Source organism: Pan paniscus, chromosome 1 (genome assembly GCF_029289425.2).
Source record: "Pan paniscus chromosome 1, NHGRI_mPanPan1-v2.0_pri, whole genome shotgun sequence".
In the NCBI taxonomy this organism is placed as follows: domain Eukaryota; kingdom Metazoa; phylum Chordata; class Mammalia; order Primates; family Hominidae; genus Pan; species Pan paniscus.
In genome coordinates, this window is record NC_073249.2 from 20968754 (window position 1) to 20989904 (window position 21151).

The 21151-nt window shown below is 67.6% G+C and overlaps 9 non-coding genes across 9 annotated transcripts; all 9 read left to right on the forward strand.

The window, feature by feature from the left end:
- The first annotated feature begins 1592 nt into the window (after window positions 1–1592).
- Window positions 1593–1711, forward strand: LOC134729985 (5S ribosomal RNA). Its single transcript, XR_010111569.1, has one exon. It is a non-coding gene; the product is annotated as a 5S ribosomal RNA (ribosomal RNA).
- A 2123-nt stretch (window positions 1712–3834) lies between these two features.
- On the forward strand, window positions 3835–3953 carry LOC134729986 (5S ribosomal RNA). Its single transcript, XR_010111570.1, has one exon. It is a non-coding gene; the product is annotated as a 5S ribosomal RNA (ribosomal RNA).
- Window positions 3954–6076: 2123 nt separating this feature from the next.
- LOC134729987 (5S ribosomal RNA) lies at window positions 6077–6195 on the forward strand. Its single transcript, XR_010111571.1, has one exon. It is a non-coding gene; the product is annotated as a 5S ribosomal RNA (ribosomal RNA).
- A 2123-nt stretch (window positions 6196–8318) lies between these two features.
- LOC134729988 (5S ribosomal RNA) lies at window positions 8319–8437 on the forward strand. The gene has a single exon (XR_010111572.1). It is a non-coding gene; the product is annotated as a 5S ribosomal RNA (ribosomal RNA).
- Window positions 8438–10560: 2123 nt separating this feature from the next.
- On the forward strand, window positions 10561–10679 carry LOC134729990 (5S ribosomal RNA). Its single transcript, XR_010111574.1, has one exon. It is a non-coding gene; the product is annotated as a 5S ribosomal RNA (ribosomal RNA).
- Window positions 10680–12802: 2123 nt separating this feature from the next.
- LOC134729991 (5S ribosomal RNA) lies at window positions 12803–12921 on the forward strand. The gene has a single exon (XR_010111576.1). It is a non-coding gene; the product is annotated as a 5S ribosomal RNA (ribosomal RNA).
- Window positions 12922–15036: 2115 nt separating this feature from the next.
- LOC129395088 (5S ribosomal RNA) lies at window positions 15037–15155 on the forward strand. Its single transcript, XR_008622569.1, has one exon. It is a non-coding gene; the product is annotated as a 5S ribosomal RNA (ribosomal RNA).
- Window positions 15156–17278: 2123 nt separating this feature from the next.
- Window positions 17279–17397, forward strand: LOC134729992 (5S ribosomal RNA). Its single transcript, XR_010111577.1, has one exon. It is a non-coding gene; the product is annotated as a 5S ribosomal RNA (ribosomal RNA).
- A 2123-nt stretch (window positions 17398–19520) lies between these two features.
- LOC134729993 (5S ribosomal RNA) lies at window positions 19521–19639 on the forward strand. The gene has a single exon (XR_010111578.1). It is a non-coding gene; the product is annotated as a 5S ribosomal RNA (ribosomal RNA).
- Window positions 19640–21151: the final 1512 nt, after the last annotated feature.

Consider the following 21151-nt stretch of genomic DNA (forward strand, 5'->3'; position numbering starts at 1 on the left):
CCGGCTCCAGCCTGGGAGGGCAGCGGGCCGGACCCCAAAGGCGCAGCCGCGGGTTCCCTGCCGTTCGCGGTACCTTCCCGCTCCCGGAACGCCCAGGCGATTCCATTCACCCGTCGGGCGCCGTCGTCGCACCCTTCCAAACCGGGGGAAGGGGCGGGCAGGGGCAGCGGGAACCACAGACGCCAGCCAAGACCTCGGCTCCAGAACGCATGGGCTGCTTTACCCGGGGGAAGGGCATTGCTTCGCCAGCCACCAGGAAAACAGTCCCTGTGCACCCGGGATTCCCAATGCCCCCCACTTCGTGTCGACGACTCCAGTCCCGAGGACACGCCGGAGACCCAGGCCTCCGGGCCCGCCCGGGGCCACGGCTCCCGCCAAACGGGCGGGCACGCTCTGCAAATCTCGGGGCCCGCCGCAAGGCACCCAGAGCACAGGGAGGTGCCAAGAAAGGCAGGAGCCTACGAAACCCACCTCCAAAGCAAGCAATTCATCCAAGAAAAAGCCCGTCTCCGCGCTCCGTTGCTCCTCTCGCACGGACCGCCTGGCCCGCGTGTTCTGGCGCAGCCCAAGCCCCCTCCACCCTGCCCCGGCCTGCTCAAGAGGGCGCTGCCTAACGGAGCCGGGCGCTTCCTCTCTAAGGCTCTATCGCTCTCGCTCTCTAGCTCCCTCCGCCTCTCTCTTCTAGGTTTCCCCCTGGACCTCGCGCTACTTCTGTCGTTTTCCCTCTGTCTCTCTGTCTCTCTCTCTCTCTCTTTCTCTGTCCCTCTCTCTTTCTCAGCCTCTCTGTCTGTCTCCTTCCCTCTCGCCCTCGCCTGTCTCTCTCGATCGCTGTCTCTCTCCCTCCCTCAGTTTCTATCTCTCCATCCATCTCGTCCTTGCTCTCCTCCAAGCCGCGTGTGTGTGTGCGTGCGCGCGCGTGCGTGTGCGTGCGTGTGTGTCTGTGTCTGTGTGTGTGTCTGTGTGTGTGTGTCCGCGCGAGCGCGTGCGAGCGCGCCCGCGTGTTGTCTCTGTGTGGGGGAGTGGATTTGCTCCTGGTGGTGGTGGGGTGTGTCTGGGTTTCTCTCAGGCCCTCTCACCCGAGATCAGGCCGCCGCCTCTAGTGCCAGCGCGGGGCAAAACAGGGCCACCCCCCGACCGGCTACACCCCACGCCCTCTTGCCCCCCGGCCGGGTCTTGGTCGGGACAAGCGACCGTGGTGGGGGCGTTGTGAGAGAAAGGCCCCGCGCCGCTGCGCCGGCTGTTCGCCTTGGGCCAGCCCTAACGGCTCTGGGTGGGTGGGGCAAGAGGGGGCCTCGCAGGAGCCCCTGTGCGGCGAGGGATCCAGAACGCTGCCTCCGCGACAGGGCGGAGGACCGGAGGGCGTCCCAGGATCGTGGGCCCTGGGCCCTGACGCCTCGGAGCACTCCCTGCTCCGAGCGGGCCCGATGTGGTGGAAGCTCGGGAGCGCGGGAGCCGGGGGGAAGGCCGCGGGCCAGCGGCTCGGGGGTCCCCGATCCGAGCCCCGCGGCCCCGGGCTGGCGGTGACGGCCGCAATCCGGCGGGCACGGCCGGGCCGGGCCGGGCTCTTGGGGCAGCCAGGCGCCTCCTTCGGCGTCTACGGCCATACCACCCTGAACGCGCCCGATCTCGTCTGATCTCGGAAGCTAAGCAGGGTCGGGCCTGGTTAGTACTTGGATGGGAGACCGCCTGGGAATACCGGGTGCTGTAGGCTTTTTCTTTGGCTTTTTGCTTTTTCTTTCCTTTTCTTCCAGACGGAGTCTCGCTCTGTCGCCCAGGCTGGAGTGCAGTGGCGCCATCTCGGCTCACTGTAAGCTCCGCCTCCCGGGCTCACACCATTCCCCGGCCTCAGCCTCCCGAGTAGCTGGGCCTACAGGCGCCCGCCACCACGCCCGGCTAATTTTTTCTATTTTTCCTAGAGACGGGGTTTCACCCTGTCAGCCGGGATGGTCTCGAGCTCCTGACCTCGTGATCCACCCGCCTCGGCCTCCCAGAGTGCTGGGATTACAGGCGGGAGCCACCGCGCCCGCCCGGCCTGCTGTAGGCTCTTTTGGCTTCCCCGCTGCCTCCCTTCCCCCTACAGTCGCCATGCTTGCCAACCTCCCCTGACTCTGCTCCCCCTTTACCGCCCACCTACACCCCCGCCGCAGCCGCAGCCGGGGTCCTCCTCCTGGGGCTCCGCCCCTACTGCACGCCGGGCAGCAGCATCCCACCGCTTCCGCCTCGCCGCCGCCCCGCCAGGAGCCCGGCTCCAGCCTGGGAGGGCAGCGGGCCGGACCCCAAAGGCGCAGCCGCGGGTTCCCTGCCGTTCGCGGTACCTTCCCGCTCCCGGAACGCCCAGGCGATTCCATTCACCCGTCGGGCGCCGTCGTCGCACCCTTCCAAACCGGGGGAAGGGGCGGGCAGGGGCAGCGGGAACCACAGACGCCAGCCAAGACCTCGGCTCCAGAACGCATGGGCTGCTTTACCCGGGGGAAGGGCATTGCTTCGCCAGCCACCAGGAAAACAGTCCCTGTGCACCCGGGATTCCCAATGCCCCCCACTTCGTGTCGACGACTCCAGTCCCGAGGACACGCCGGAGACCCAGGCCTCCGGGCCCGCCCGGGGCCACGGCTCCCGCCAAACGGGCGGGCACGCTCTGCAAATCTCGGGGCCCGCCGCAAGGCACCCAGAGCACAGGGAGGTGCCAAGAAAGGCAGGAGCCTACGAAACCCACCTCCAAAGCAAGCAATTCATCCAAGAAAAAGCCCGTCTCCGCGCTCCGTTGCTCCTCTCGCACGGACCGCCTGGCCCGCGTGTTCTGGCGCAGCCCAAGCCCCCTCCACCCTGCCCCGGCCTGCTCAAGAGGGCGCTGCCTAACGGAGCCGGGCGCTTCCTCTCTAAGGCTCTATCGCTCTCGCTCTCTAGCTCCCTCCGCCTCTCTCTTCTAGGTTTCCCCCTGGACCTCGCGCTACTTCTGTCGTTTTCCCTCTGTCTCTCTGTCTCTCTCTCTCTCTCTTTCTCTGTCCCTCTCTCTTTCTCAGCCTCTCTGTCTGTCTCCTTCCCTCTCGCCCTCGCCTGTCTCTCTCGATCGCTGTCTCTCTCCCTCCCTCAGTTTCTATCTCTCCATCCATCTCGTCCTTGCTCTCCTCCAAGCCGCGTGTGTGTGTGCGTGCGCGCGCGTGCGTGTGCGTGCGTGTGTGTCTGTGTCTGTGTGTGTGTCTGTGTGTGTGTGTCCGCGCGAGCGCGTGCGAGCGCGCCCGCGTGTTGTCTCTGTGTGGGGGAGTGGATTTGCTCCTGGTGGTGGTGGGGTGTGTCTGGGTTTCTCTCAGGCCCTCTCACCCGAGATCAGGCCGCCGCCTCTAGTGCCAGCGCGGGGCAAAACAGGGCCACCCCCCGACCGGCTACACCCCACGCCCTCTTGCCCCCCGGCCGGGTCTTGGTCGGGACAAGCGACCGTGGTGGGGGCGTTGTGAGAGAAAGGCCCCGCGCCGCTGCGCCGGCTGTTCGCCTTGGGCCAGCCCTGACGGCTCTGGGTGGGTGGGGCAAGAGGGGGCCTCGCAGGAGCCCCTGTGCGGCGAGGGATCCAGAACGCTGCCTCCGCGACAGGGCGGAGGACCGGAGGGCGTCCCAGGATCGTGGGCCCTGGGCCCTGACGCCTCGGAGCACTCCCTGCTCCGAGCGGGCCCGATGTGGTGGAAGCTCGGGAGCGCGGGAGCCGGGGGGAAGGCCGCGGGCCAGCGGCTCGGGGGTCCCCGATCCGAGCCCCGCGGCCCCGGGCTGGCGGTGACGGCCGCAATCCGGCGGGCACGGCCGGGCCGGGCCGGGCTCTTGGGGCAGCCAGGCGCCTCCTTCGGCGTCTACGGCCATACCACCCTGAACGCGCCCGATCTCGTCTGATCTCGGAAGCTAAGCAGGGTCGGGCCTGGTTAGTACTTGGATGGGAGACCGCCTGGGAATACCGGGTGCTGTAGGCTTTTTCTTTGGCTTTTTGCTTTTTCTTTCCTTTTCTTCCAGACGGAGTCTCGCTCTGTCGCCCAGGCTGGAGTGCAGTGGCGCCATCTCGGCTCACTGCAAGCTCCGCCTCCCGGGCTCACGCCATTCCCCGGCCTCAGCCTCCCGAGTAGCTGGGCCTACAGGCGCCCGCCACCACGCCCGGCTAATTTTTTCTATTTTTCCTAGAGACGGGGTTTCACCCTGTCAGCCGGGATGGTCTCGAGCTCCTGACCTCGTGATCCACCCGCCTCGGCCTCCCAGAGTGCTGGGATTACAGGCGGGAGCCACCGCGCCCGCCCGGCCTGCTGTAGGCTCTTTTGGCTTCCCCGCTGCCTCCCTTCCCCCTACAGTCGCCATGCTTGCCAACCTCCCCTGACTCTGCTCCCCCTTTACCGCCCACCTACACCCCCGCCGCAGCCGCAGCCGGGGTCCTCCTCCTGGGGCTCCGCCCCTACTGCACGCCGGGCAGCAGCATCCCACCGCTTCCGCCTCGCCGCCGCCCCGCCAGGAGCCCGGCTCCAGCCTGGGAGGGCAGCGGGCCGGACCCCAAAGGCGCAGCCGCGGGTTCCCTGCCGTTCGCGGTACCTTCCCGCTCCCGGAACGCCCAGGCGATTCCATTCACCCGTCGGGCGCCGTCGTCGCACCCTTCCAAACCGGGGGAAGGGGCGGGCAGGGGCAGCGGGAACCACAGACGCCAGCCAAGACCTCGGCTCCAGAACGCATGGGCTGCTTTACCCGGGGGAAGGGCATTGCTTCGCCAGCCACCAGGAAAACAGTCCCTGTGCACCCGGGATTCCCAATGCCCCCCACTTCGTGTCGACGACTCCAGTCCCGAGGACACGCCGGAGACCCAGGCCTCCGGGCCCGCCCGGGGCCACGGCTCCCGCCAAATGGGCGGGCACGCTCTGCAAATCTCGGGGCCCGCCGCAAGGCACCCAGAGCACAGGGAGGTGCCAAGAAAGGCAGGAGCCTACGAAACCCACCTCCAAAGCAAGCAATTCATCCAAGAAAAAGCCCGTCTCCGCGCTCCGTTGCTCCTCTCGCACGGACCGCCTGGCCCGCGTGTTCTGGCGCAGCCCAAGCCCCCTCCACCCTGCCCCGGCCTGCTCAAGAGGGCGCTGCCTAACGGAGCCGGGCGCTTCCTCTCTAAGGCTCTATCGCTCTCGCTCTCTAGCTCCCTCCGCCTCTCTCTTCTAGGTTTCCCCCTGGACCTCGCGCTACTTCTGTCGTTTTCCCTCTGTCTCTCTGTCTCTCTCTCTCTCTCTTTCTCTGTCCCTCTCTCTTTCTCAGCCTCTCTGTCTGTCTCCTTCCCTCTCGCCCTCGCCTGTCTCTCTCGATCGCTGTCTCTCTCCCTCCCTCAGTTTCTATCTCTCCATCCATCTCGTCCTTGCTCTCCTCCAAGCCGCGTGTGTGTGTGCGTGCGCGCGCGTGCGTGTGCGTGCGTGTGTGTCTGTGTCTGTGTGTGTGTCTGTGTGTGTGTGTCCGCGCGAGCGCGTGCGAGCGCGCCCGCGTGTTGTCTCTGTGTGGGGGAGTGGATTTGCTCCTGGTGGTGGTGGGGTGTGTCTGGGTTTCTCTCAGGCCCTCTCACCCGAGATCAGGCCGCCGCCTCTAGTGCCAGCGCGGGGCAAAACAGGGCCACCCCCCGACCGGCTACACCCCACGCCCTCTTGCCCCCCGGCCGGGTCTTGGTCGGGACAAGCGACCGTGGTGGGGGCGTTGTGAGAGAAAGGCCCCGCGCGGCTGGGCCGGCTGTTCGCCTTGGGCCAGCCCTGACGGCTCTGGGTGGGTGGGGCAAGAGGGGGCCTCGCAGGAGCCCCTGTGCGGCGAGGGATCCAGAACGCTGCCTCCGCGACAGGGCGGAGGACCGGAGGGCGTCCCAGGATCGTGGGCCCTGGGCCCTGACGCCTCGGAGCACTCCCTGCTCCGAGCGGGCCCGATGTGGTGGAAGCTCGGGAGCGCGGGAGCCGGGGGGAAGGCCGCGGGCCAGCGGCTCGGGGGTCCCCGATCCGAGCCCCGCGGCCCCGGGCTGGCGGTGACGGCCGCAATCCGGCGGGCACGGCCGGGCCGGGCCGGGCTCTTGGGGCAGCCAGGCGCCTCCTTCGGCGTCTACGGCCATACCACCCTGAACGCGCCCGATCTCGTCTGATCTCGGAAGCTAAGCAGGGTCGGGCCTGGTTAGTACTTGGATGGGAGACCGCCTGGGAATACCGGGTGCTGTAGGCTTTTTCTTTGGCTTTTTGCTTTTTCTTTCCTTTTCTTCCAGACGGAGTCTCGCTCTGTCGCCCAGGCTGGAGTGCAGTGGCGCCATCTCGGCTCACTGCAAGCTCCGCCTCCCGGGCTCACGCCATTCCCCGGCCTCAGCCTCCCGAGTAGCTGGGCCTACAGGCGCCCGCCACCACGCCCGGCTAATTTTTTCTATTTTTCCTAGAGACGGGGTTTCACCCTGTCAGCCGGGATGGTCTCGAGCTCCTGACCTCGTGATCCACCCGCCTCGGCCTCCCAGAGTGCTGGGATTACAGGCGGGAGCCACCGCGCCCGCCCGGCCTGCTGTAGGCTCTTTTGGCTTCCCCGCTGCCTCCCTTCCCCCTACAGTCGCCATGCTTGCCAACCTCCCCTGACTCTGCTCCCCCTTTACCGCCCACCTACACCCCCGCCGCAGCCGCAGCCGGGGTCCTCCTCCTGGGGCTCCGCCCCTACTGCACGCCGGGCAGCAGCATCCCACCGCTTCCGCCTCGCCGCCGCCCCGCCAGGAGCCCGGCTCCAGCCTGGGAGGGCAGCGGGCCGGACCCCAAAGGCGCAGCCGCGGGTTCCCTGCCGTTCGCGGTACCTTCCCGCTCCCGGAACGCCCAGGCGATTCCATTCACCCGTCGGGCGCCGTCGTCGCACCCTTCCAAACCGGGGGAAGGGGCGGGCAGGGGCAGCGGGAACCACAGACGCCAGCCAAGACCTCGGCTCCAGAACGCATGGGCTGCTTTACCCGGGGGAAGGGCATTGCTTCGCCAGCCACCAGGAAAACAGTCCCTGTGCACCCGGGATTCCCAATGCCCCCCACTTCGTGTCGACGACTCCAGTCCCGAGGACACGCCGGAGACCCAGGCCTCCGGGCCCGCCCGGGGCCACGGCTCCCGCCAAACGGGCGGGCACGCTCTGCAAATCTCGGGGCCCGCCGCAAGGCACCCAGAGCACAGGGAGGTGCCAAGAAAGGCAGGAGCCTACGAAACCCACCTCCAAAGCAAGCAATTCATCCAAGAAAAAGCCCGTCTCCGCGCTCCGTTGCTCCTCTCGCACGGACCGCCTGGCCCGCGTGCTCTGGCGCAGCCCAAGCCCCCTCCACCCTGCCCCGGCCTGCTCAAGAGGGCGCTGCCTAACGGAGCCGGGCGCTTCCTCTCTAAGGCTCTATCGCTCTCGCTCTCTAGCTCCCTCCGCCTCTCTCTTCTAGGTTTCCCCCTGGACCTCGCGCTACTTCTGTCGTTTTCCCTCTGTCTCTCTGTCTCTCTCTCTCTCTCTTTCTCTGTCCCTCTCTCTTTCTCAGCCTCTCTGTCTGTCTCCTTCCCTCTCGCCCTCGCCTGTCTCTCTCGATCGCTGTCTCTCTCCCTCCCTCAGTTTCTATCTCTCCATCCATCTCGTCCTTGCTCTCCTCCAAGCCGCGTGTGTGTGTGCGTGCGCGCGCGTGCGTGTGCGTGCGTGTGTGTCTGTGTCTGTGTGTGTGTCTGTGTGTGTGTGTCCGCGCGAGCGCGTGCGAGCGCGCCCGCGTGTTGTCTCTGTGTGGGGGAGTGGATTTGCTCCTGGTGGTGGTGGGGTGTGTCTGGGTTTCTCTCAGGCCCTCTCACCCGAGATCAGGCCGCCGCCTCTAGTGCCAGCGCGGGGCAAAACAGGGCCACCCCCCGACCGGCTACACCCCACGCCCTCTTGCCCCCCGGCCGGGTCTTGGTCGGGACAAGCGACCGTGGTGGGGGCGTTGTGAGAGAAAGGCCCCGCGCGGCTGGGCCGGCTGTTCGCCTTGGGCCAGCCCTGACGGCTCTGGGTGGGTGGGGCAAGAGGGGGCCTCGCAGGAGCCCCTGTGCGGCGAGGGATCCAGAACGCTGCCTCCGCGACAGGGCGGAGGACCGGAGGGCGTCCCAGGATCGTGGGCCCTGGGCCCTGACGCCTCGGAGCACTCCCTGCTCCGAGCGGGCCCGATGTGGTGGAAGCTCGGGAGCGCGGGAGCCGGGGGGAAGGCCGCGGGCCAGCGGCTCGGGGGTCCCCGATCCGAGCCCCGCGGCCCCGGGCTGGCGGTGACGGCCGCAATCCGGCGGGCACGGCCGGGCCGGGCCGGGCTCTTGGGGCAGCCAGGCGCCTCCTTCGGCGTCTACGGCCATACCACCCTGAACGCGCCCGATCTCGTCTGATCTCGGAAGCTAAGCAGGGTCGGGCCTGGTTAGTACTTGGATGGGAGACCGCCTGGGAATACCGGGTGCTGTAGGCTTTTTCTTTGGCTTTTTGCTTTTTCTTTCCTTTTCTTCCAGACGGAGTCTCGCTCTGTCGCCCAGGCTGGAGTGCAGTGGCGCCATCTCGGCTCACTGCAAGCTCCGCCTCCCGGGCTCACGCCATTCCCCGGCCTCAGCCTCCCGAGTAGCTGGGCCTACAGGCGCCCGCCACCACGCCCGGCTAATTTTTTCTATTTTTCCTAGAGACGGGGTTTCACCCTGTCAGCCGGGATGGTCTCGAGCTCCTGACCTCGTGATCCACCCGCCTCGGCCTCCCAGAGTGCTGGGATTACAGGCGGGAGCCACCGCGCCCGCCCGGCCTGCTGTAGGCTCTTTTGGCTTCCCCGCTGCCTCCCTTCCCCCTACAGTCGCCATGCTTGCCAACCTCCCCTGACTCTGCTCCCCCTTTACCGCCCACCTACACCCCCGCCGCAGCCGCAGCCGGGGTCCTCCTCCTGGGGCTCCGCCCCTACTGCACGCCGGGCAGCAGCATCCCACCGCTTCCGCCTCGCCGCCGCCCCGCCAGGAGCCCGGCTCCAGCCTGGGAGGGCAGCGGGCCGGACCCCAAAGGCGCAGCCGCGGGTTCCCTGCCGTTCGCGGTACCTTCCCGCTCCCGGAACGCCCAGGCGATTCCATTCACCCGTCGGGCGCCGTCGTCGCACCCTTCCAAACCGGGGGAAGGGGCGGGCAGGGGCAGCGGGAACCACAGACGCCAGCCAAGACCTCGGCTCCAGAACGCATGGGCTGCTTTACCCGGGGGAAGGGCATTGCTTCGCCAGCCACCAGGAAAACAGTCCCTGTGCACCCGGGATTCCCAATGCCCCCCACTTCGTGTCGACGACTCCAGTCCCGAGGACACGCCGGAGACCCAGGCCTCCGGGCCCGCCCGGGGCCACGGCTCCCGCCAAACGGGCGGGCACGCTCTGCAAATCTCGGGGCCCGCCGCAAGGCACCCAGAGCACAGGGAGGTGCCAAGAAAGGCAGGAGCCTACGAAACCCACCTCCAAAGCAAGCAATTCATCCAAGAAAAAGCCCGTCTCCGCGCTCCGTTGCTCCTCTCGCACGGACCGCCTGGCCCGCGTGTTCTGGCGCAGCCCAAGCCCCCTCCACCCTGCCCCGGCCTGCTCAAGAGGGCGCTGCCTAACGGAGCCGGGCGCTTCCTCTCTAAGGCTCTATCGCTCTCGCTCTCTAGCTCCCTCCGCCTCTCTCTTCTAGGTTTCCCCCTGGACCTCGCGCTACTTCTGTCGTTTTCCCTCTGTCTCTCTGTCTCTCTCTCTCTCTCTTTCTCTGTCCCTCTCTCTTTCTCAGCCTCTCTGTCTGTCTCCTTCCCTCTCGCCCTCGCCTGTCTCTCTCGATCGCTGTCTCTCTCCCTCCCTCAGTTTCTATCTCTCCATCCATCTCGTCCTTGCTCTCCTCCAAGCCGCGTGTGTGTGTGCGTGCGCGCGCGTGCGTGTGCGTGCGTGTGTGTCTGTGTCTGTGTGTGTGTCTGTGTGTGTGTGTCCGCGCGAGCGCGTGCGAGCGCGCCCGCGTGTTGTCTCTGTGTGGGGGAGTGGATTTGCTCCTGGTGGTGGTGGGGTGTGTCTGGGTTTCTCTCAGGCCCTCTCACCCGAGATCAGGCCGCCGCCTCTAGTGCCAGCGCGGGGCAAAACAGGGCCACCCCCCGACCGGCTACACCCCACGCCCTCTTGCCCCCCGGCCGGGTCTTGGTCGGGACAAGCGACCGTGGTGGGGGCGTTGTGAGAGAAAGGCCCCGCGCGGCTGGGCCGGCTGTTCGCCTTGGGCCAGCCCTGACGGCTCTGGGTGGGTGGGGCAAGAGGGGGCCTCGCAGGAGCCCCTGTGCGGCGAGGGATCCAGAACGCTGCCTCCGCGACAGGGCGGAGGACCGGAGGGCGTCCCAGGATCGTGGGCCCTGGGCCCTGACGCCTCGGAGCACTCCCTGCTCCGAGCGGGCCCGATGTGGTGGAAGCTCGGGAGCGCGGGAGCCGGGGGGAAGGCCGCGGGCCAGCGGCTCGGGGGTCCCCGATCCGAGCCCCGCGGCCCCGGGCTGGCGGTGACGGCCGCAATCCGGCGGGCACGGCCGGGCCGGGCCGGGCTCTTGGGGCAGCCAGGCGCCTCCTTCGGCGTCTACGGCCATACCACCCTGAACGCGCCCGATCTCGTCTGATCTCGGAAGCTAAGCAGGGTCGGGCCTGGTTAGTACTTGGATGGGAGACCGCCTGGGAATACCGGGTGCTGTAGGCTTTTTCTTTGGCTTTTTGCTTTTTCTTTCCTTTTCTTCCAGACGGAGTCTCGCTCTGTCGCCCAGGCTGGAGTGCAGTGGCGCCATCTCGGCTCACTGCAAGCTCCGCCTCCCGGGCTCACGCCATTCCCCGGCCTCAGCCTCCCGAGTAGCTGGGCCTACAGGCGCCCGCCACCACGCCCGGCTAATTTTTTCTATTTTTCCTAGAGACGGGGTTTCACCCTGTCAGCCGGGATGGTCTCGAGCTCCTGACCTCGTGATCCACCCGCCTCGGCCTCCCAGAGTGCTGGGATTACAGGCGGGAGCCACCGCGCCCGCCCGGCCTGCTGTAGGCTCTTTTGGCTTCCCCGCTGCCTCCCTTCCCCCTACAGTCGCCATGCTTGCCAACCTCCCCTGACTCTGCTCCCCCTTTACCGCCCACCTACACCCCCGCCGCAGCCGCAGCCGGGGTCCTCCTCCTGGGGCTCCGCCCCTACTGCACGCCGGGCAGCAGCATCCCACCGCTTCCGCCTCGCCGCCGCCCCGCCGGGAGCCCGGCTCCAGCCTGGGAGGGCAGCGGGCCGGACCCCAAAGGCGCAGCCGCGGGTTCCCTGCCGTTCGCGGTACCTTCCCGCTCCCGGAACGCCCAGGCGATTCCATTCACCCGTCGGGCGCCGTCGTCGCACCCTTCCAAACCGGGGGAAGGGGCGGGCAGGGGCAGCGGGAACCACAGACGCCAGCCAAGACCTCGGCTCCAGAACGCATGGGCTGCTTTACCCGGGGGAAGGGCATTGCTTCGCCAGCCACCAGGAAAACAGTCCCTGTGCACCCGGGATTCCCAATGCCCCCCACTTCGTGTCGACGACTCCAGTCCCGAGGACACGCCGGAGACCCAGGCCTCCGGGCCCGCCCGGGGCCACGGCTCCCGCCAAACGGGCGGGCACGCTCTGCAAATCTCGGGGCCCGCCGCAAGGCACCCAGAGCACAGGGAGGTGCCAAGAAAGGCAGGAGCCTACGAAACCCACCTCCAAAGCAAGCAATTCATCCAAGAAAAAGCCCGTCTCCGCGCTCCGTTGCTCCTCTCGCACGGACCGCCTGGCCCGCGTGTTCTGGCGCAGCCCAAGCCCCCTCCACCCTGCCCCGGCCTGCTCAAGAGGGCGCTGCCTAACGGAGCCGGGCGCTTCCTCTCTAAGGCTCTATCGCTCTCGCTCTCTAGCTCCCTCCGCCTCTCTCTTCTAGGTTTCCCCCTGGACCTCGCGCTACTTCTGTCGTTTTCCCTCTGTCTCTCTGTCTCTCTCTCTCTCTCTTTCTCTGTCCCTCTCTCTTTCTCAGCCTCTCTGTCTGTCTCCTTCCCTCTCGCCCTCGCCTGTCTCTCTCGATCGCTGTCTCTCTCCCTCCCTCAGTTTCTATCTCTCCATCCATCTCGTCCTTGCTCTCCTCCAAGCCGCGTGTGTGTGTGCGTGCGCGCGCGTGCGTGTGCGTGCGTGTGTGTCTGTGTCTGTGTGTGTGTCTGTGTGTGTGTGTCCGCGCGAGCGCGTGCGAGCGCGCCCGCGTGTTGTCTCTGTGTGGGGGAGTGGATTTGCTCCTGGTGGTGGTGGGGTGTGTCTGGGTTTCTCTCAGGCCCTCTCACCCGAGATCAGGCCGCCGCCTCTAGTGCCAGCGCGGGGCAAAACAGGGCCACCCCCCGACCGGCTACACCCCACGCCCTCTTGCCCCCCGGCCGGGTCTTGGTCGGGACAAGCGACCGTGGTGGGGGCGTTGTGAGAGAAAGGCCCCGCGCGGCTGGGCCGGCTGTTCGCCTTGGGCCAGCCCTGACGGCTCTGGGTGGGTGGGGCAAGAGGGGGCCTCGCAGGAGCCCCTGTGCGGCGAGGGATCCAGAACGCTGCCTCCGCGACAGGGCGGAGGACCGGAGGGCGTCCCAGGATCGTGGGCCCTGGGCCCTGACGCCTCGGAGCACTCCCTGCTCCGAGCGGGCCCGATGTGGTGGAAGCTCGGGAGCGCGGGAGCCGGGGGGAAGGCCGCGGGCCAGCGGCTCGGGGGTCCCCGATCCGAGCCCCGCGGCCCCGGGCTGGCGGTGACGGCCGCAATCCGGCGGGCACGGCCGGGCCGGGCCGGGCTCTTGGGGCAGCCAGGCGCCTCCTTCGGCGTCTACGGCCATACCACCCTGAACGCGCCCGATCTCGTCTGATCTCGGAAGCTAAGCAGGGTCGGGCCTGGTTAGTACTTGGATGGGAGACCGCCTGGGAATACCGGGTGCTGTAGGCTTTTTCTTTGGCTTTTTGCTTTTTCTTTCCTTTTCTTCCAGACGGAGTCTCGCTCTGTCGCCCAGGCTGGAGTGCAGTGGCGCCATCTCGGCTCACTGCAAGCTCCGCCTCCCGGGCTCACGCCATTCCCCGGCCTCAGCCTCCCGAGTAGCTGGGCCTACAGGCGCCCGCCACCACGCCCGGCTAATTTTTTCTATTTTTCCTAGAGACGGGGTTTCACCCTGTCAGCCGGGATGGTCTCGAGCTCCTGACCTCGTGATCCACCCGCCTCGGCCTCCCAGAGTGCTGGGATTACAGGCGGGAGCCACCGCGCCCGCCCGGCCTGCTGTAGGCTCTTTTGGCTTCCCCGCTGCCTCCCTTCCCCCTACAGTCGCCATGCTTGCCAACCTCCCCTGACTCTGCTCCCCCTTTACCGCCCACCTACACCCCCGCCGCAGCCGCAGCCGGGGTCCTCCTCCTGGGGCTCCGCCCCTACTGCACGCCGGGCAGCAGCATCCCACCGCTTCCGCCTTGCCGCCGCCCCGCCAGGAGCCCGGCTCCAGCCTGGGAGGGCAGCGGGCCGGACCCCAAAGGCGCAGCCGCGGGTTCCCTGCTGTTCGCGGTACCTTCCCGCTCCCGGAACGCCCAGGCGATTCCATTCACCCGTCGGGCGCCGTCGTCGCACCCTTCCAAACCGGGGGAAGGGGCGGGCAGGGGCAGCGGGAACCACAGACGCCAGCCAAGACCTCGGCTCCAGAACGCATGGGCTGCTTTACCCGGGGGAAGGGCATTGCTTCGCCAGCCACCAGGAAAACAGTCCCTGTGCACCCGGGATTCCCAATGCCCCCCACTTCGTGTCGACGACTCCAGTCCCGAGGACACGCCGGAGACCCAGGCCTCCGGGCCCGCCCGGGGCCACGGCTCCCGCCAAACGGGCGGGCACGCTCTGCAAATCTCGGGGCCCGCCGCAAGGCACCCAGAGCACAGGGAGGTGCCAAGAAAGGCAGGAGCCTACGAAACCCACCTCCAAAGCAAGCAATTCATCCAAGAAAAAGCCCGTCTCCGCGCTCCGTTGCTCCTCTCGCACGGACCGCCTGGCCCGCGTGTTCTGGCGCAGCCCAAGCCCCCTCCACCCTACCCCGGCCTGCTCAAGAGGGCGCTGCCTAACGGAGCCGGGCGCTTCCTCTCTAAGGCTCTATCGCTCTCGCTCTCTAGCTCCCTCCGCCTCTCTCTTCTAGGTTTCCCCCTGGACCTCGCGCTACTTCTGTCGTTTTCCCTCTGTCTCTCTGTCTCTCTCTCTCTCTCTTTCTCTGTCCCTCTCTCTTTCTCAGCCTCTCTGTCTGTCTCCTTCCCTCTCGCCCTCGCCTGTCTCTCTCGATCGCTGTCTCTCTCCCTCCCTCAGTTTCTATCTCTCCATCCATCTCGTCCTTGCTCTCCTCCAAGCCGCGTGTGTGTGTGTGCGTGCGCGCGCGTGCGTGTGTGTCTGTGTCTGTGTGTGTGTCTGTGTGTGTGTGTCCGCGCGAGCGCGTGCGAGCGCGCCCGCGTGTTGTCTCTGTGTGGGGGAGTGGATTTGCTCCTGGTGGTGGTGGGGTGTGTCTGGGTTTCTCTCAGGCCCTCTCACCCGAGATCAGGCCGCCGCCTCTAGTGCCAGCGCGGGGCAAAACAGGGCCACCCCCCGACCGGCTACACCCCACGCCCTCTTGCCCCCCGGCCGGGTCTTGGTCGGGACAAGCGACCGTGGTGGGGGCGTTGTGAGAGAAAGGCCCCGCGCGGCTGGGCCGGCTGTTCGCCTTGGGCCAGCCCTGACGGCTCTGGGTGGGTGGGGCAAGAGGGGGCCTCGCAGGAGCCCCTGTGCGGCGAGGGATCCAGAACGCTGCCTCCGCGACAGGGCGGAGGACCGGAGGGCGTCCCAGGATCGTGGGCCCTGGGCCCTGACGCCTCGGAGCACTCCCTGCTCCGAGCGGGCCCGATGTGGTGGAAGCTCGGGAGCGCGGGAGCCGGGGGGAAGGCCGCGGGCCAGCGGCTCGGGGGTCCCCGATCCGAGCCCCGCGGCCCCGGGCTGGCGGTGACGGCCGCAATCCGGCGGGCACGGCCGGGCCGGGCCGGGCTCTTGGGGCAGCCAGGCGCCTCCTTCGGCGTCTACGGCCATACCACCCTGAACGCGCCCGATCTCGTCTGATCTCGGAAGCTAAGCAGGGTCGGGCCTGGTTAGTACTTGGATGGGAGACCGCCTGGGAATACCGGGTGCTGTAGGCTTTTTCTTTGGCTTTTTGCTTTTTCTTTCCTTTTCTTCCAGACGGAGTCTCGCTCTGTCGCCCAGGCTGGAGTGCAGTGGCGCCATCTCGGCTCACTGCAAGCTCCGCCTCCCGGGCTCACGCCATTCCCCGGCCTCAGCCTCCCGAGTAGCTGGGCCTACAGGCGCCCGCCACCACGCCCGGCTAATTTTTTCTATTTTTCCTAGAGACGGGGTTTCACCCTGTCAGCCGGGATGGTCTCGAGCTCCTGACCTCGTGATCCACCCGCCTCGGCCTCCCAGAGTGCTGGGATTACAGGCGGGAGCCACCGCGCCCGCCCGGCCTGCTGTAGGCTCTTTTGGCTTCCCCGCTGCCTCCCTTCCCCCTACAGTCGCCATGCTTGCCAACCTCCCCTGACTCTGCTCCCCCTTTACCGCCCACCTACACCCCCGCCGCAGCCGCAGCCGGGGTCCTCCTCCTGGGGCTCCGCCCCTACTGCACGCCGGGCAGCAGCATCCCACCGCTTCCGCCTCGCCGCCGCCCCGCCAGGAGCCCGGCTCCAGCCTGGGAGGGCAGCGGGCCGGACCCCAAAGGCGCAGCCGCGGGTTCCCTGCCGTTCGCGGTACCTTCCCGCTCCCGGAACGCCCAGGCGATTCCATTCACCCGTCGGGCGCCGTCGTCGCACCCTTCCAAACCGGGGGAAGGGGCGGGCAGGGGCAGCGGGAACCACAGACGCCAGCCAAGACCTCGGCTCCAGAACGCATGGGCTGCTTTACCCGGGGGAAGGGCATTGCTTCGCCAGCCACCAGGAAAACAGTCCCTGTGCACCCGGGATTCCCAATGCCCCCCACTTCGTGTCGACGACTCCAGTCCCGAGGACACGCCGGAGACCCAGGCCTCCGGGCCCGCCCGGGGCCACGGCTCCCGCCAAACGGGCGGGCACGCTCTGCAAATCTCGGGGCCCGCCGCAAGGCACCCAGAGCACAGGGAGGTGCCAAGAAAGGCAGGAGCCTACGAAACCCACCTCCAAAGCAAGCAATTCATCCAAGAAAAAGCCCGTCTCCGCGCTCCGTTGCTCCTCTCGCACGGACCGCCTGGCCCGCGTGTTCTGGCGCAGCCCAAGCCCCCTCCACCCTGCCCCGGCCTGCTCAAGAGGGCGCTGCCTAACGGAGCCGGGCGCTTCCTCTCTAAGGCTCTATCGCTCTCGCTCTCTAGCTCCCTCCGCCTCTCTCTTCTAGGTTTCCCCCTGGACCTCGCGCTACTTCTGTCGTTTTCCCTCTGTCTCTCTGTCTCTCTCTCTCTCTCTTTCTCTGTCCCTCTCTCTTTCTCAGCCTCTCTGTCTGTCTCCTTCCCTCTCGCCCTCGCCTGTCTCTCTCGATCGCTGTCTCTCTCCCTCCCTCAGTTTCTATCTCTCCATCCATCTCGTCCTTGCTCTCCTCCAAGCCGCGTGTGTGTGTGCGTGCGCGCGCGTGCGTGTGCGTGCGTGTGTGTCTGTGTCTGTGTGTGTGTCTGTGTGTGTGTGTCCGCGCGAGCGCGTGCGAGCGCGCCCGCGTGTTGTCTCTGTGTGGGGGAGTGGATTTGCTCCTGGTGGTGGTGGGGTGTGTCTGGGTTTCTCTCAGGCCCTCTCACCCGAGATCAGGCCGCCGCCTCTAGTGCCAGCGCGGGGCAAAACAGGGCCACCCCCCGACCGGCTACACCCCACGCCCTCTTGCCCCCCGGCCGGGTCTTGGTCGGGACAAGCGACCGTGGTGGGGGCGTTGTGAGAGAAAGGCCCCGCGCCGCTGCGCCGGCTGTTCGCCTTGGGCCAGCCCTGACGGCTCTGGGTGGGTGGGGCAAGAGGGGGCCTCGCAGGAGCCCCTGTGCGGCGAGGGATCCAGAACGCTGCCTCCGCGACAGGGCGGAGGACCGGAGGGCGTCCCAGGATCGTGGGCCCTGGGCCCTGACGCCTCGGAGCACTCCCTGCTCCGAGCGGGCCCGATGTGGTGGAAGCTCGGGAGCGCGGGAGCCGGGGGGAAGGCCGCGGGCCAGCGGCTCGGGGGTCCCCGATCCGAGCCCCGCGGCCCCGGGCTGGCGGTGACGGCCGCAATCCGGCGGGCACGGCCGGGCCGGGCCGGGCTCTTGGGGCAGCCAGGCGCCTCCTTCGGCGTCTACGGCCATACCACCCTGAACGCGCCCGATCTCGTCTGATCTCGGAAGCTAAGCAGGGTCGGGCCTGGTTAGTACTTGGATGGGAGACCGCCTGGGAATACCGGGTGCTGTAGGCTTTTTCTTTGGCTTTTTGCTTTTTCTTTCCTTTTCTTCCAGACGGAGTCTCGCTCTGTCGCCCAGGCTGGAGTGCAGTGGCGCCATCTCGGCTCACTGCAAGCTCCGCCTCCCAGGCTCACGCCATTCCCCGGCCTCAGCCTCCCGAGTAGCTGGGCCTACAGGCGCCCGCCACCACGCCCGGCTAATTTTTTCTATTTTTCCTAGAGACGGGGTTTCACCCTGTCAGCCGGGATGGTCTCGAGCTCCTGACCTCGTGATCCACCCGCCTCGGCCTCCCAGAGTGCTGGGATTACAGGCGGGAGCCACCGCGCCCGCCCGGCCTGCTGTAGGCTCTTTTGGCTTCCCCGCTGCCTCCCTTCCCCCTACAGTCGCCATGCTTGCCAACCTCCCCTGACTCTGCTCCCCCTTTACCGCCCACCTACACCCCCGCCGCAGCCGCAGCTGGGGTCCTCCTCCTGGGGCTCCGCCCCTACTGCACGCCGGGCAGCAGCATCCCACCGCTTCCGCCTCGCCGTCGCCCCGCCAGGAGCCCGGCTCCAGCCTGGGAGGGCAGCGGGCCGGACCCCAAAGGCGCAGCCGCGGGTTCCCTGCCGTTCGCGGTACCTTCCCGCTCCCGGAACGCCCAGGCGATTCCATTCACCCGTCGGGCGCCGTCGTCGCACCCTTCCAAACCGGGGGAAGGGGCGGGCAGGGGCAGCGGGAACCACAGACGCCAGCCAAGACCTCGGCTCCAGAACGCATGGGCTGCTTTACCCGGGGGAAGGGCATTGCTTCGCCAGCCACCAGGAAAACAGTCCCTGTGCACCCGGGATTCCCAATGCCCCCCACTTCGTGTCGACGACTCCAGTCCCGAGGACACGCCGGAGACCCAGGCCTCCGGGCCCGCCCGGGGCCACGGCTCCCGCCAAACGGGCGGGCACGCTCTGCAAATCTCGGGGCCCGCCGCAAGGCACCCAGAGCACAGGGAGGTGCCAAGAAAGGCAGGAGCCTACGAAACCCACCTCCAAAGCAAGCAATTCATCCAAGAAAAAGCCCGTCTCCGCGCTCCGTTGCTCCTCTCGCACGGACCGCCTGGCCCGCGTGTTCTGGCGCAGCCCAAGCCCCCTCCACCCTGCCCCGGCCTGCTCAAGAGGGCGCTGCCTAACGGAGCCGGGCGCTTCCTCTCTAAGGCTCTATCGCTCTCGCTCTCTAGCTCCCTCCGCCTCTCTCTTCTAGGTTTCCCCCTGGACCTCGCGCTACTTCTGTCGTTTTCCCTCTGTCTCTCTGTCTCTCTCTCTCTCTCTTTCTCTGTCCCTCTCTCTTTCTCAGCCTCTCTGTCTGTCTCCTTCCCTCTCGCCCTCGCCTGTCTCTCTCGATCGCTGTCTCTCTCCCTCCCTCAGTTTCTATCTCTCCATCCATCTCGTCCTTGCTCTCCTCCAAGCCGCGTGTGTGTGTGCGTGCGCGCGCGTGCGTGTGCGTGCGTGTGTGTCTGTGTCTGTGTGTGTGTCTGTGTGTGTGTGTCCGCGCGAGCGCGTGCGAGCGCGCCCGCGTGTTGTCTCTGTGTGGGGGAGTGGATTTGCTCCTGGTGGTGGTGGGGTGTGTCTGGGTTTCTCTCAGGCCCTCTCACCCGAGATCAGGCCGCCGCCTCTAGTGCCAGCGCGGGGCAAAACAGGGCCACCCCCCGACCGGCTACACCCCACGCCCTCTTGCCCCCCGGCCGGGTCTTGGTCGGGACAAGCGACCGTGGTGGGGGCGTTGTGAGAGAAAGGCCCCGCGCCGCTGCGCCGGCTGTTCGCCTTGGGCCAGCCCTGACGGCTCTGGGTGGGTGGGGCAAGAGGGGGCCTCGCAGGAGCCCCTGTGCGGCGAGGGATCCAGAACGCTGCCTCCGCGACAGGGCGGAGGACCGGAGGGCGTCCCAGGATCGTGGGCCCTGGGCCCTGACGCCTCGGAGCACTCCCTGCTCCGAGCGGGCCCGATGTGGTGGAAGCTCGGGAGCGCGGGAGCCGGGGGGAAGGCCGCGGGCCAGCGGCTCGGGGGTCCCCGATCCGAGCCCCGCGGCCCCGGGCTGGCGGTGACGGCCGCAATCCGGCGGGCACGGCCGGGCCGGGCCGGGCTCTTGGGGCAGCCAGGCGCCTCCTTCGGCGTCTACGGCCATACCACCCTGAACGCGCCCGATCTCGTCTGATCTCGGAAGCTAAGCAGGGTCGGGCCTGGTTAGTACTTGGATGGGAGACCGCCTGGGAATACCGGGTGCTGTAGGCTTTTTCTTTGGCTTTTTGCTTTTTCTTTCCTTTTCTTCCAGACGGAGTCTCGCTCTGTCGCCCAGGCTGGAGTGCAGTGGCGCCATCTCGGCTCACTGCAAGCTCCGCCTCCCGGGCTCACGCCATTCCCCGGCCTCAGCCTCCCGAGTAGCTGGGCCTACAGGCGCCCGCCACCACGCCCGGCTAATTTTTTCTATTTTTCCTAGAGACGGGGTTTCACCCTGTCAGCCGGGATGGTCTCGAGCTCCTGACCTCGTGATCCACCCGCCTCGGCCTCCCAGAGTGCTGGGATTACAGGCGGGAGCCACCGCGCCCGCCCGGCCTGCTGTAGGCTCTTTTGGCTTCCCCGCTGCCTCCCTTCCCCCTACAGTCGCCATGCTTGCCAACCTCCCCTGACTCTGCTCCCCCTTTACCGCCCACCTACACCCCCGCCGCAGCCGCAGCCGGGGTCCTCCTCCTGGGGCTCCGCCCCTACTGCACGCCGGGCAGCAGCATCCCACCGCTTCCGCCTCGCCGCCGCCCCGCCAGGAGCCCGGCTCCAGCCTGGGAGGGCAGCGGGCCGGACCCCAAAGGCGCAGCCGCGGGTTCCCTGCCGTTCGCGGTACCTTCCCGCTCCCGGAACGCCCAGGCGATTCCATTCACCCGTCGGGCGCCGTCGTCGCACCCTTCCAAACCGGGGGAAGGGGCGGGCAGGGGCAGCGGGAACCACAGACGCCAGCCAAGACCTCGGCTCCAGAACGCATGGGCTGCTTTACCCGGGGGAAGGGCATTGCTTCGCCAGCCACCAGGAAAACAGTCCCTGTGCACCCGGGATTCCCAATGCCCCCCACTTCGTGTCGACGACTCCAGTCCCGAGGACACGCCGGAGACCCAGGCCTCCGGGCCCGCCCGGGGCCACGGCTCCCGCCAAACGGGCGGGCACGCTCTGCAAATCTCGGGGCCCGCCGCAAGGCACCCAGAGCACAGGGAGGTGCCAAGAAAGGCAGGAGCCTACGAAACCCACCTCCAAAGCAAGCAATTCATCCAAGAAAAAGCCCGTCTCCGCGCTCCGTTGCTCCTCTCGCACGGACCGCCTGGCCCGCGTGTTCTGGCGCAGCCCAAGCCCCCTCCACCCTGCCCCGGCCTGCTCAAGAGGGCGCTGCCTAACGGAGCCGGGCGCTTCCTCTCTAAGGCTCTATCGCTCTCGCTCTCTAGCTCCCTCCGCCTCTCTCTTCTAGGTTTCCCCCTGGACCTCGCGCTACTTCTGTCGTTTTCCCTCTGTCTCTCTGTCTCTCTCTCTCTCTCTTTCTCTGTCCCTCTCTCTTTCTCAGCCTCTCTGTCTGTCTCCTTCCCTCTCGCCCTCGCCTGTCTCTCTCGATCGCTGTCTCTCTCCCTCCCTCAGTTTCTATCTCTCCATCCATCTCGTCCTTGCTCTCCTCCAAGCCGCGTGTGTGTGTGCGTGCGCGCGCGTGCGTGTGCGTGCGTGTGTGTCTGTGTCTGTGTGTGTGTCTGTGTGTGTGTGTCCGCGCGAGCG